A 12,374-nucleotide genomic window follows, 5' to 3' on the forward strand; every position below is an offset into this window, starting at 1 on the left:
TAGCAGTTTGAAAGCGCAAATAGATAAATAGGTACCACTCTGGCGGGAAGGTAAACGGCGTTTCCGTGCGCTACTTTGGTTTTCCAGAAGCAGCTTAGTCATGCTGGTCACATGACCCGGAAGCTGTACGCTGGCTCCCTTGGCCAATAAAGCGAGATGAGCGCTGCAACCCCAGAGTCGTTCGCGACTGGACTTAAGTGTCAGGGGTCCTTTACCTTTTTTTACCTTTACCTCCAGCAGACCCTTCAAGCAGGGCATGAGAAGCAACAGACCTCCCTTGTTTGTTCCCAGCATTCAGATGTACACTGCCTCTGAACATGGAGGCTCCATTTAGGCACATAGAGCCTGAGATTTGACGACCGGGCCAAGGTGAGCTTCATGGCTGAGCAGGGATTTGAACTCTGGTCTCCAGTGTCATAGCCCAACACTCTAACCACTAGGCCACACAAATTGCAGGTGACATAGTGGGAGAGACTTCCTCTGTAGGCAGCAGTTGCAAACAGGTGGGTTCTGCATGTTTCGCAGACATAACTCTGTAACTTATACAGCCCATTCAGAGCACTTTTGCATAAATTATCCTAGGAAACCTTACAACCGTGCTGTAGGGTACGCTGCTATGATATGATATTTTATTACTCGCTCACTCACTCCTTCCCTCCTAATATTGTGATTAAGTACAGAGATGAGGGCTAAGGGACCAGTTGCTTCCTTCAAGCCACCTGGTGCGGAGCTGGGAAACCTGATGTCCTCCAGATGTTGTTGGACTACAGCTCCCATCATCCCCGAGCCTTGCCCATGCTGTTTGGGGTCTGATTATACTGAGTATATCCAGCAACATCTGGAGGGCCACAGCTTCCCCAAACTAGACAGTCATTTGCCTTTCCCCCCAACAGAGCTACGCTTCCTAGGGTTCCCAGATTGATTGCTAAAAGCACTTTGAAAATTGTAGCTCTATGAGGGGATCGGGGCCGCATAACAACTCTCAGCACCCTTAACAAATTATAGACCCCAGAATTCTTTGGGGGAAGTCAAGACTGTTTAAAGTGGAATAAGAATGCTTTAGATGAATAGAGTGAATGGGGCCTTAGGATCAGAGCTGGAATAGATTTCGGTGGTCCTCTACAAGATCTACTCAGTACAGGAATTACAATGCACATCGCAACCATCTACACAGCAAATTTTAATTTTTACATGCCTTTCCCCCCTTCTTCTTATAAGACTTAAGTATTTCTGGATTAGGGCACATTTCACTCAAGAAACCCCTTGCTTATCAAACTTTAAATAAATGCACACAGAGAGTTATTGTCTGGGGTGCTGTTTTCCATTAAGGCGCACCTTTTCCGGTGAAGATGTTGACCCCAGCCGCTTCAAACACTGCAAAACCACACCAGCTCTTCCTTTTGCAAAAGCAGATGCCCATGCTGTCTTTCTGTTCGCTTAACGCCTCCTGTTCCCACCTCGCCCCCATCGTGAGAAAGAATTCGGTTGTTTTCAAAACGAGCGTGCAAAGCGCCCGATTCCATCGGCAGCACATCCAGATTCTCACGGAAAAGCAAACCACATAGTTATCCCAGAGGTGGGAAGCAAAGAAATAATATTTTTTCAAATGCCTACAGAGCAGAAAATCAGTGAATGACCAGTGATATCCCCCTCTCCCCGCCGGAGAAGCCTTATCTCCCCAGTCTATGGCTCCTGCCAAACTGTACAATACTATGTTATTAATTTATTTTTTTTTGAAAAAAAGAAATAAGCTGATGCAAGGAAAAATAATACCAACACCTGAATTATGCCAGGATTTTCAGCACGGATGCCTCCCTGATAGAGGCTCCAGCTACAGTATAGTACAGTACTGTAACTTTGTCCTGGGCACACAATCTGTTGAATGTAATAATTCAGAGCGTGTGAGTCCAGTGGATTGTTTGGTTCATTGCAGGAGCCATGAACGGTTCTGTCACTATAAATGTGTTTGTGTTTAAGATGGTACAAGATGGGGCTTGAGGGGAGGGGGCTGTATGGTTGTCAGCTGCAGTGAACTACCTGCTGGACCTCTGGATTAATTAAAAGGGATCCCTGACCATTAGGTCCAGTCGTGACCGACTCTAGGGTTGTGGCGCTCATCTCGCTTTATTGGCCAAGGGAGCCGGCGTACATCTTCCGGGTCATGTGGCCAGCATGACTAAGCCACTTCTGGTGAACCAGAGCAGTGCACGGAAACGCCATTTACCTTCCCGCCAGAGCGGTACCTATTTATCCACTTGCACTTTGACGTGCTTTTGAACTGCTAGGTGGGCAGGAGCAGGGACCGAGCAACGGGAGCTCACCCCGTCGCAGGGATTTGAACCGCCAACCTTCTGATCGGCAAGTCCTAGGCTCTGTGGTTTAACCCACAGCGCCACCTGCGTCCCTCTGGATTAATTAATTCCCTGTTTGCAAGTCTTCCCTTGAAAAACCGGGACTTTCCGTAGTTATTTGGTGCGTATCTAAATGCACTCTGCACATGCTCAGGAACACCTCTGAAGGCTGAATGTGAGGAGTAAGGGAAATAAACTTGTGGAACTCAGGAATATGCCTGATTTGGAAGTAGCAATGGACAAACCCGGCAGGAATAGGTGCCTCCCAATTAGTTTCATCACACTTAGCAAACTACAACTCCCAGAATTCTTTGGGGGAAGCCATAACTGTTTACCGCAGTATCATAGTGCTGTATGGCAAAAATGTGGCTTTTAGAAGGAGGAAACTGGGAGGCCTCCGTGATGTGGTTGTAGGTAAGAGGGCAGACAAGTGGGGCCTGACACTGGGCAGTGATGGGGCAGTGCCCCATTTGCCCTGACACACCACCCTCCACTGTTACTGCAACGTAATCTGGTAGCGTTGAATGAGCAAAGCTCATGGACTGGAATATAATGGTAAATAAGGGATAAAGAAAGGAGATGGGGAGGTTTAATAGTAGAACCCAACTGCCTCTTGTGATGTCACAAGCAGATCTACATATGGCGGAGAGAATCTTCACAGCGATCATGGATGGAATGGGGGCAAAGGTACCCACATCTCTAAGGCCAGGACCATTTTGAGATCTCATAGCAACTACATCACTGCACAACAGTCAGGTGAGTTAAACTGCATGTATGTGAAAGACTATGAACGTAATGACCGTTTCCCAATCCATGTGGAATTGTGCATCGTAATTAATTATTTCACTGAAATAATTAAGGACACAATTTTACAGATTTTTCCAATAAAGGAAGCCTCTAGATCAGGGTTTCCCAAAGTTTTGACCCCTTTGTGGCGTGGGAGGGTGGTGTCAATGGGGCTGTACAGGAGGTGAATACAGACCTAGAGATTCTTTTAGAGGGGAAGCCATGTGTTTTAAAAGTCCTTTAAATGTATTGAGTCAATGTGACTTAAAATCAGGCCTCATTGTCCTTTCTTCAAAGGCAGAGGTCACCATTTCCCCACACTTCTTCATAATTCTCCTTGCTTTCTCCTTGTGAGGAACTAGGCCTGAGGGCCCATCCTATGACAGGAGCGTCATATTTGATCGTTCAGATGTGTGCCCCATTCATTTATAAAGTGGTTCAGGGTCTATTTTACACACAAAAAAGGAATGGCTGTGACCTGAGGGGAGCTAAACTCTCCCTTTCTCCATATTCCAAGCACTTTTCTTCACAGTCTGCTTCATTTCCATCCAGGGCGGGTATGGTGGGTATACCAGCAGTGATGATGAAATGTGATGAAGTAATGTAATTGTTTCACCTAAGCTCACCTAGGAAGTTTGTGGCGGGGAGGATTTGAACTCGCAAGTTCCTGGTTCATCTTAGCCATAGTGTTGCACCAACTCTAACTGTAGACTGTCTTGTTTGATAATTATATTTCGAAATCAAGTCCGATCCACAGAGTGGAGAGAATATACAGTGGTACCTTGGGTTAAGTACTTAATTCGTTCCAGTGGTCCGTTCTTAACCTGAAACTGTTCTTAACCTGAAGCACCACTTTAGCTAATGGTGCCTCCTGCTGCTGCGCGATTTCTGTTCTCATCCTGAAGCAAAGTTCTTAACCCGAGGTACTATTTCTGGGTTAGCGGAGTCTGTAACCTGAAGCTTCTGTAACCCGAGGTACCACTGTATTTCATTCAAGAGGCATGAAGCGTCTCTTCAGTATTGTCATTCAGGGGCTGGTTTTTACAATTTTGAAGCTCCGCAATGCAGATAGAGTCCTGACACCCTTTCCTCACACTTCCTGACACCTCTCCTTGCTTTTTTTGCTTCTGAGGAACTGGGCCCAAGAGCTAAATACGAAAGGAATGCTCATATCTGACTGTTCAGATGTATGTCCCATTTATTTATAAAGTGGGGGGTTGGGCAGGCGGGGATGGGGGTCTATCCGTTACTCCCAAAAGGTGTAAAAAATATATATAACTTCTTTGAGGGAAAGAATGAGCTTTAAAAGCATACTGTCAAGGGGGCCATTCCTGAGGTACATCTTGATTGCACAACAATTCTATTCTTCATTGTATTATTTTGCTTTCGCTAATTACTCTTTGGGCTTTTATAAGCTAAAGGAAGGAAGGCTATCACAGAGAAAACCAATGCATAATACAGTAGCTGCAATGTTTTGCTTGTAGACCGCACAGGTTATTGGGATCACCTGATGTCACTGATGTCAGGTGACCGAGGGGTGGGCAGCGCCGCTCGCCTGTAAAACTTGGCTTGTGGAAGTGGAGAGATAAGGGCCCAGCAGCTGCAGCAATAGGATGAGTGGACAGGGCAGGGATACTTGAGGTGAGGACTGGAGCCTGGCAGCTTTGTCCCTATGCTTCCCTATGTCTTTAAATGGTGCCCCATATCCTGAAAAAGAGGTGGTCCGCACACTCTGCCTCATTTAAAAAAAAATATATATTTCTAGGTTGCTTTTCTGGGCAAAAGCCCATCCCAAGTGACAGACTATCTTAAAGCAAGTAAGCTGAAGGGTTGGTACTGTATTGTCTACACCAGTGGTGGCCAAACTTGGCCCTCCAGCTGTTTTGGCACTACAACTCCCATCAACCCTAGCTAACAGGACCAGTGGTCAGGGATGATGGAAATTGTAGACCCAAAACAGCTGGAGGGCCAAATTTGGCCACCACTGGTCTACACAGACTGGCAGCAGCTCTCTGGGGTTTCAGACAGGGACATTCCCAGTCCTACCTGGGGATGCTGGGGACTGAACCTGGAACCTTCTCCATGCAAACAGATGCTTTACCGCTGAGCTACGGACCTCCCCGTACCCTACTCTTCCCCCCCCCCAAGGCCACCACAAGTTAGCCTATCTGCAAATAGACAACCTCTAAGCCTCCACAAATTATTATTTATAAATCCTTGCTTGCTTGCTGTTGGTGGCACAGAAGAACATCTGCTCTTCCACTTTCTCCTTCTCCTCACATTGGTGTTGTAAAATTGCATTTTCTCATCATTCCCCTCAGCCAGACAAAAAAACCCCAAACAAACCCCAAAGTGTCTGGCTAGCATTTTGGAAGATGGAAAAATGCCCCATAAGGCCTATGTTATTGTGGGAATGCATGAAGAACTCTCTACCCAACGAAAGCAGCATTGTGTTTGACCACTGGATGTCACAACTCCTCAATGCACAACGCGGCTGAAAAGCCAGAGGAATCAAGCCGAGTGTGGGAGCGGTTCTATGCAAGCGTTTCCAGAAAGAGAAGGGGGGGGGAATGTTGTTTTTTCTCCCTGCCATAGAATCGTGGAATTGGAAGGGACCCCAAGGGTCATCTAGTCCAACCCCCTAATCTCAACTTCAGCGTCCATGACAGGTGACCATCCAACCTCTGCTTACAAAAAAAGAAAGGAGAGTTCACCACCTATTGTGGGAGACAATTTCACTGACAAACTGCTGTTACTGTCAAAATGTTCTTCCTGATGTTTAGGCGGAATCTCCTTTCTGGTAACTTGAATCCAGAGCAGGAGAAAAACAAGTTTGCTCCATCCTCTGTGTAACATTAGCATCCTCCTGTCTTGCATCATCATCACTTTTAATTTGTATACCGTCTTTCTATCTTACAGTACTCAAGGCGGTTTACAAGCTGAAGAAACAAAGAATGTACACCTTATAACGAACTAATGCAATACAAAAAATGTGATGATAAAACATAGCTTTAAAATATGCAACCTACATCAAATAAAGTAACATTCAACAATCATTAGAATAATATAGAATAATAATATCGGCATATAAAAATTAAACAAAAATCCACTCTTAACAATTATAATAAACGATTTCTAAACTGCAGTCAATAAACAATGGCATGCCACTGTGCATAAAATAATACAATACAAATTGATAAGCAGAGACTGGAGGGTGGGGCAAGGCAGGTGGAAGAAGGCCTTGCCTGATGAAGCCTCTCCCCTCACCCCTCTTTGGAGACAATGGAGCAGTGCACTTTTGGGGAGGAGGTCAAGGTGTTGGAAGGTTGTAGCGCCTGCTGTGGCTGTAGAGACCGATGCAGGAGAGACATGTTTTGTTGCAGCTGGGGCAGATGAAGGCGTCCGGTTGTGCTGCTGCAGATGCACCATGGCGTTTCTTCTCTCTGCACTCTTCCCAGTGGCCATTTCTCCTCTGGTCACTGCTATGGATACACAAATTGACTGCCTGTCTCCAGGCACTGGGGTCATCTGCAAGCAATTTCCACATGGCAGGGCTGATGTTACCAGCATCCATGTTACTTCTGCAGACATCTTTGTAGCACAGAGTTGGTCTGCCCATTGGCCTGGTGCCAGAAGCCAGCTCTCTATACAGTACGTCCTTGGGGATCCTGCCACCTTCCATTCTGTGGACGTGACCAAGACAGCCTAGATGTTGCTGAGACAGGAGTGAGAACGTGCTGGGAATGTGGGATTGGGAGAGCACCTCTTTGTTTGGAATTGTTTCCTGCCCTGAGATATCACAAATCTTCCTGACCAACAGCACATGCGGAAGATGTTGGGGCATTGCTCCTAATGGTTGTAAGTTGCCTACGACTTACTTCCACAAAGCAGTGTGCTAAACACAGGCCTGGTAGACCTTCGCCTTGGTATTGACCGTTAGCATCACATTCTCCCACACCCTTTTGGAGAGGCGAGCAGTTGCCATAGCTGCCTTGCCAATACACTTGTCCAGCTCACCGTTGATGGAGAGGTTGCTGGTTATGGTGGAACCCAGGGAGATGATGATAATAATAATAATAATAATAATAATAATAATAATAATAATAATAATAATTTATTTATACCCTGCCCATCTGGCTGGGCCTCCCCAGCCACTCTGAGTGGCTTCCATAGAAACCAAAAATACAGTAAAATATCACACGTTAAAAACTTCCCTGAACAGGGCTGCCTTAAGATGTCTTCTGAATGTCAGGTAGTTGTTTATTGCTTTGACATCTGCTGGAAGGGCGTTCCACAGGGCGGGCGCCACTACCGAGAAGGCCCTCTGCCTGGTTCCCTGTAGCTTTGCTTCTCGCAATGAGGGAACCGCCAGAAGGCCCTCGGCGCTGGACCTCAGCGTCTGGGCAGAACCATGGGGGTGGAGACGCTCCTCAAGTGTGTGGTCACACTTTTAAAAATAATAATAATAATAATGAAAGTAAATATTTTATTATTGGTCACAGAATACACTGTTGAGTCTAGAAGGTAAGAGCCAATCTGCATTCAGTTGAAGCAAACTCACTACGAGTTGCAGCATGGCAGCTTGTATTCTTCTGGTCCATCAAGCTTCAGTGATTCTACCTCCAGCGATCATGCTTTATACGGTCGAAGCTCCCGATGTAGCTGAAAACCACATAGGCAGTTAGCATCATGGCCATGCCACCAATACCTGCTTTCTTCACATCAATGTACTTTTTGACAAATCTGGGATAGCCTCCTCGGACAGCCGCAACAAACCCAGCTGGGGTGCAATCTCGAGTTGCTAACCAGTTTGGCAACTGCCCCACTTTTACATCCAGCAGCCTCATATCTTTTACTGGAACGGGTCGGTCCTCCATCTTGAAGCTGCCGCAGTGTCTCCCTGCTCCTCCGCTCACAAAGGCTTCTGGGAGAAGATTGCGCGCGCGGGGGCTCTGTGGTCATAGTTTTTAAAATAAGTTAGCAAGCCCACTCCCCGCTGACCAAGGTGCAACAACAAACTAGACCTTAGGGGGAGGGACTCCATATCACAATGATCTGCATGCAGAAGATCCCAGTTTGAAACACTTGCATCTAAATTTAAAAGGATTTGGTAGCTGGGGATGAGAAAGAGATGTAGCCGATACTCTGGCAATCCACCACCAGCCAAAATAGATGCAACTTGGCAAGATGGAGAAAGTCTTTGTTGTAAATGCCTGTGCAAGCCTGAGAGGTAAACAGAACTCTTGGCGCAGTGATAAGGTACCCAGCTACCAAAGGATTCTGTGGGACCTGGAAGGCTGTACAGATTCTTACGCTTCATATTGGTCCAGTCCAGGGCCTGAGATTGGATAGGACAGCTGGGCTAAGGCTAGCTTCTGAGTCAAGACTGAGATGAGATTTGAATTCAGGGTTTGAGGGCTCATCAACTTACAGTGTTAACTGATGCATTTTGAATAGGGCAGATGGAGCTCAGGGAGGAGGGAAACAGATAATGCTTTACTAGTTAAACTGAATGCAAACAGCGCATCCTACAAGGAGAAATAAAAAGAGAGGTTTTGCCTTTCTGTGTGACCACTCCCATTCCCACCATGGCAGCATTACACAAAACCTGCAGCTCACTTGGGAACTCACTACCTGCAAATGCTTAATTTTTTTAAAAAAAGCTTCCCGCCATCTCATTCATTATTACAGTATTCCGCATGATGCATGCAAGATCAGATGGTGTTATTCCTTCCCGGCTTCCCCCACCTCCCCTTTCCTGGAGGAGTCATTGCTTTTGACATCTGCATTGGTCTGTGCAACGGCAGAGCTAATCAAACATGGCCCACAGTGCCTTGTGTAATCCTTGTATATCCAGGGCTGGGTAAATAGTCATTGAGGGAGCAGGTGGCGCTGTGGTCTAAACCACTGAGCCTCTTGGGCTTGCTGATCAGAAGGTCAGCGGTTCAAACATAAGGTAAAGGTAAAGGTACCCCTGCCCGTACGGGCCAGTCTTGACAGACTCTGGGGTTGTGCGCCCATCTCACTTAAGAGGCCAGGGGCCAGCGCTGTCCGGAGACACTTCCGGGTCACGTGGCCAGCGTGACATCGCTGCTCTGGCGAGCCAGAGCCGCACACGGAAACGCCGTTTACCTTCCCGCCGGTAAGCGGTCCCTATTTATCTACTTGCACCCAGAGGTGCTTTCGAACTGCTAGGTTGGCAGGCGCTGGGACCGAGCAGCGGGAGCGCACCCCGCCGCAGGGATTCGAACCGCCGACCTTTCGATCGGCAAGCCCTAGGCGCTGAGTCTTTAACCTTTAGCGCCACCTGCGTCCCTGGTTCAAACATAGCTGTCAGCTTTTCCCTTTTCTTGCGAGGAATCCTATTCGGAATAAGGGAATTTCCCTTAAAAAAAGGGAAACGTTGACAGCTATGGGTTCAAATCTGTGCAACAGGGTGAGCTCCCATTGCTCTGTCCCAGCTTCTGCAAACCTAGCAGTTCTCATGCACACCAGTGCAAGTAAATAAATAGGTACCACTGTGGTGGGAAGGTAAATGGCATTTCCGTGCATTCTGGCTTCCATCACGGTGTCCCGTTGTGCCAGAAGTGGTTTAGTCATGCTGGCCACATGACCCGGAAAGCTGTCTGTGGACAAACGCTGGCTCCCTCAGCCTGAAAGCAAGATAAGCGCCGCAACCCCATAGTCGCCTTTGACTGGACTTAACCATCCAGGGGTCCTTTACCTTACCATTACCTTAAATAGTCATTGAAATTAGCTGAGAGAAAAGCAACTCAGCCATTTATACCAGCATCACCTGCCAGGGACTCCACCGCGGAGCGTCACCTCTGCACCCGCGTCTCCATTCTGTTGCTTTTGCAAGCCTGAAATGATTGTGTTCAAAAGTCTCCTTGCCCTTGCTCAGAGGTTGAGAATGTAGAGTTTAGATTCACCAGAGGGGGGAATGTGACATCAGAACCCCTAACATTCATTTAAACTGGGCTGTTGGCAGAGGGGTGTCACCAACTTTTTCGGGCCTGTGAAAATATATTGAATTTTGGGAGAGTGCCATGGGCATACACTCACGGTTGCTTCTTTCCCTCCACCTTCCCAGACCTGCGTCATAATCCAACCACACCCAAAGGACATGTATGTTTGTGTCCACATAAAGAGAAATATGCTTTGTTTTTCCATGGAGTCAGAGTAAAAGATCAGATCTAGTAGAATTAAAGCAGCTCCTCATGAATGCTTGTGGGTGGCAACCCTCCACACCTAGCCCGCAAATCCACTATTAAAATATTATATTATTTATTTAGTGCATTTCTACCCCACTTTCAGCCAAAAAGGTTCCCAGAGTGACTTACCTACAGTGTGTATGTGAAGAAGTGCGCATGCACACGAAAGCTTATACCAATAACAAACTTAGGTGGTCTCTAAGGTGCTACTGGAAATATATATTTTTTTATTTGTTTTGGCTATGGCAGACCAACACGGCTACCTACCTGTAACTTAAAAGGTAAAGGGACCCCTGACCATTAGGTCCAGTTGTGGCTGACCCTGGGGTTGTGGCGCTTATCTCGCTTTATTGGCTGAGGGAGCCAGCATACAGCTTCCGAGTCATGTGGCCAGCATGACTAAGCCGCTTCTGGTGAACCAGAGCAGCGCACGGAAACACCGTTTACCTTCCCGCTGGAGCGGTACCTATTTATCTACTTGCACTTTGACGTGCTTTCGAACTACTAGGTTGGCAGGAGCTGGGACTGAGCAACGGGGAGCTCACCCCATCGTGGGGATTCGAACCGCCGACCTTCTGATCGGCAATTCCTAGGCTCTGTGGTTTAACCCACAGCGCCACCCACGTCCCTACTTGTAACTTAGGTAAAGGTAAAGGTACCCCTGCCCGTACGGGCCAGTCTTGACAGACTCTGGGGTTGTGCGCCCATCTCACTTAAGAGGCCAGGGGCCAGCGCTGTCCGGAGACACTTCCGGGTCATGTGGCCAGCGTGACATCGCTGCTCTGGCGAGCCAGAGCCGCACACGGAAACGCCGTTTACCTTCCCGCTGGTAAGCGGTCCCTATTTATCTACTTGCACCCGGAGGTGCTTTCGAACTGCTAGGTTGGCAGGTGCTGGGACCGAGCAGCGGGAGCGCACCCCGCCGCAGGGATTCGAACCGCCGACCTTTCGATCGGCAAGCCCTAGGCGCTGAGGCTTTAACCCACAGCGCCACCTGCGTCCCTTACTTGTAACTTACCTATAGTTAATTAAAGCAAGACAGTCCCTTCCTGCAGGCTTACAATCTAAACCCCCACCACAACACGCAAGGGAAAAGGGACACGGAGGGAAGAGGAAAGCAAACTCAGGCACCAATTCTTTAAAAAGTTGTTCTGATAATGACCAGCTGACACAGTTCAGAGCTAAGAGGTTCCTGATACAGCTGGTCTGTTGGCAAAGCTGATGGAATGAGCCCTCTAATTTGTTAAAAATCACGTTGGTAGACTGTACAGTTGAAATCACAGATCTGGTGTTTGCCAGCGCTGCAAAAACATTGATCTGAGGTATGGATCCTCATGAAAGAGACCAAAGGTTTTCTCTTTTGTTTGTTTTTAAGACAGCGATGAATTTAAGAGCAAGGTATTTCTCAGCACACACAAAGTATTTTCCTGTTGCGATGGGGTCTACAGCTTCTGTTTTAAACCAATAAAGGGACAGCTAGTGCAATAATTAGCACTGGGCTAAATTCAGGGAGAACTGGGTTTTGATCCCTGCTCAGTTACAAAGCTTACGGAGTGACCTTCGGCCAGGTGTCACCTCTCTCACCCTATCCTGCCTCGCAAGGTTGTTTTGAAGGTAAATGGTGGGAATGAGGATGCCTTGGCTCAGCCTTTCTCAACGTGTGGGTCCCCAGATGTTGTTGAACTACAACTTCCATCACCTTTAGCTAGCAAGGCCAGAGCTCAGGGATGATGGGAGTTGTAGTCCAACAACATCTGGGGACCCACAGGTTGAGAACCGCTGCTTGGCTAGTGCAGTCAACCTGGTGCCCTCCAGCTGTAGAGTACAGCTCATGAAGAACTGGGGGGAAACAAGACATAGCATCCAAACTAGACCCCTCTCCCTAAAAAGTGAGAGAAAAATCTGACGCAGAATGATCTGGAGCCAACCTCACCTGATCTGGACCTTGAACCAAACTTGCACAGTCTCTTCCACCCTTCTTGCCACCAGATCTCCCCACCCTGCTTTGATAGGTCCAAATAAC

The 12,374-nt window shown here is 47.5% G+C and overlaps 1 protein-coding gene across 1 annotated transcript in view; it reads left to right on the forward strand.

Moving 5' to 3' along the window:
• Window positions 1–3,015: 3,015 nt before the first annotated feature.
• CA6 (carbonic anhydrase 6) overlaps window positions 3,016–12,374 on the forward strand; it is a 33,251-nt gene continuing 23,892 nt past the window's right edge. Inside the window, exon 1 of the mRNA XM_079987034.1 lies at window positions 3,016–3,107. The gene's annotated coding sequence lies outside the window, so the exon portion shown is untranslated. The remainder of the gene's footprint in view (window positions 3,108–12,374) is intronic.

Source organism: Podarcis cretensis (genome assembly GCF_951804945.1).
Source record: "Podarcis cretensis genome assembly, chromosome: 8".
Lineage (NCBI taxonomy): Eukaryota > Metazoa > Chordata > Lepidosauria > Squamata > Lacertidae > Podarcis > Podarcis cretensis.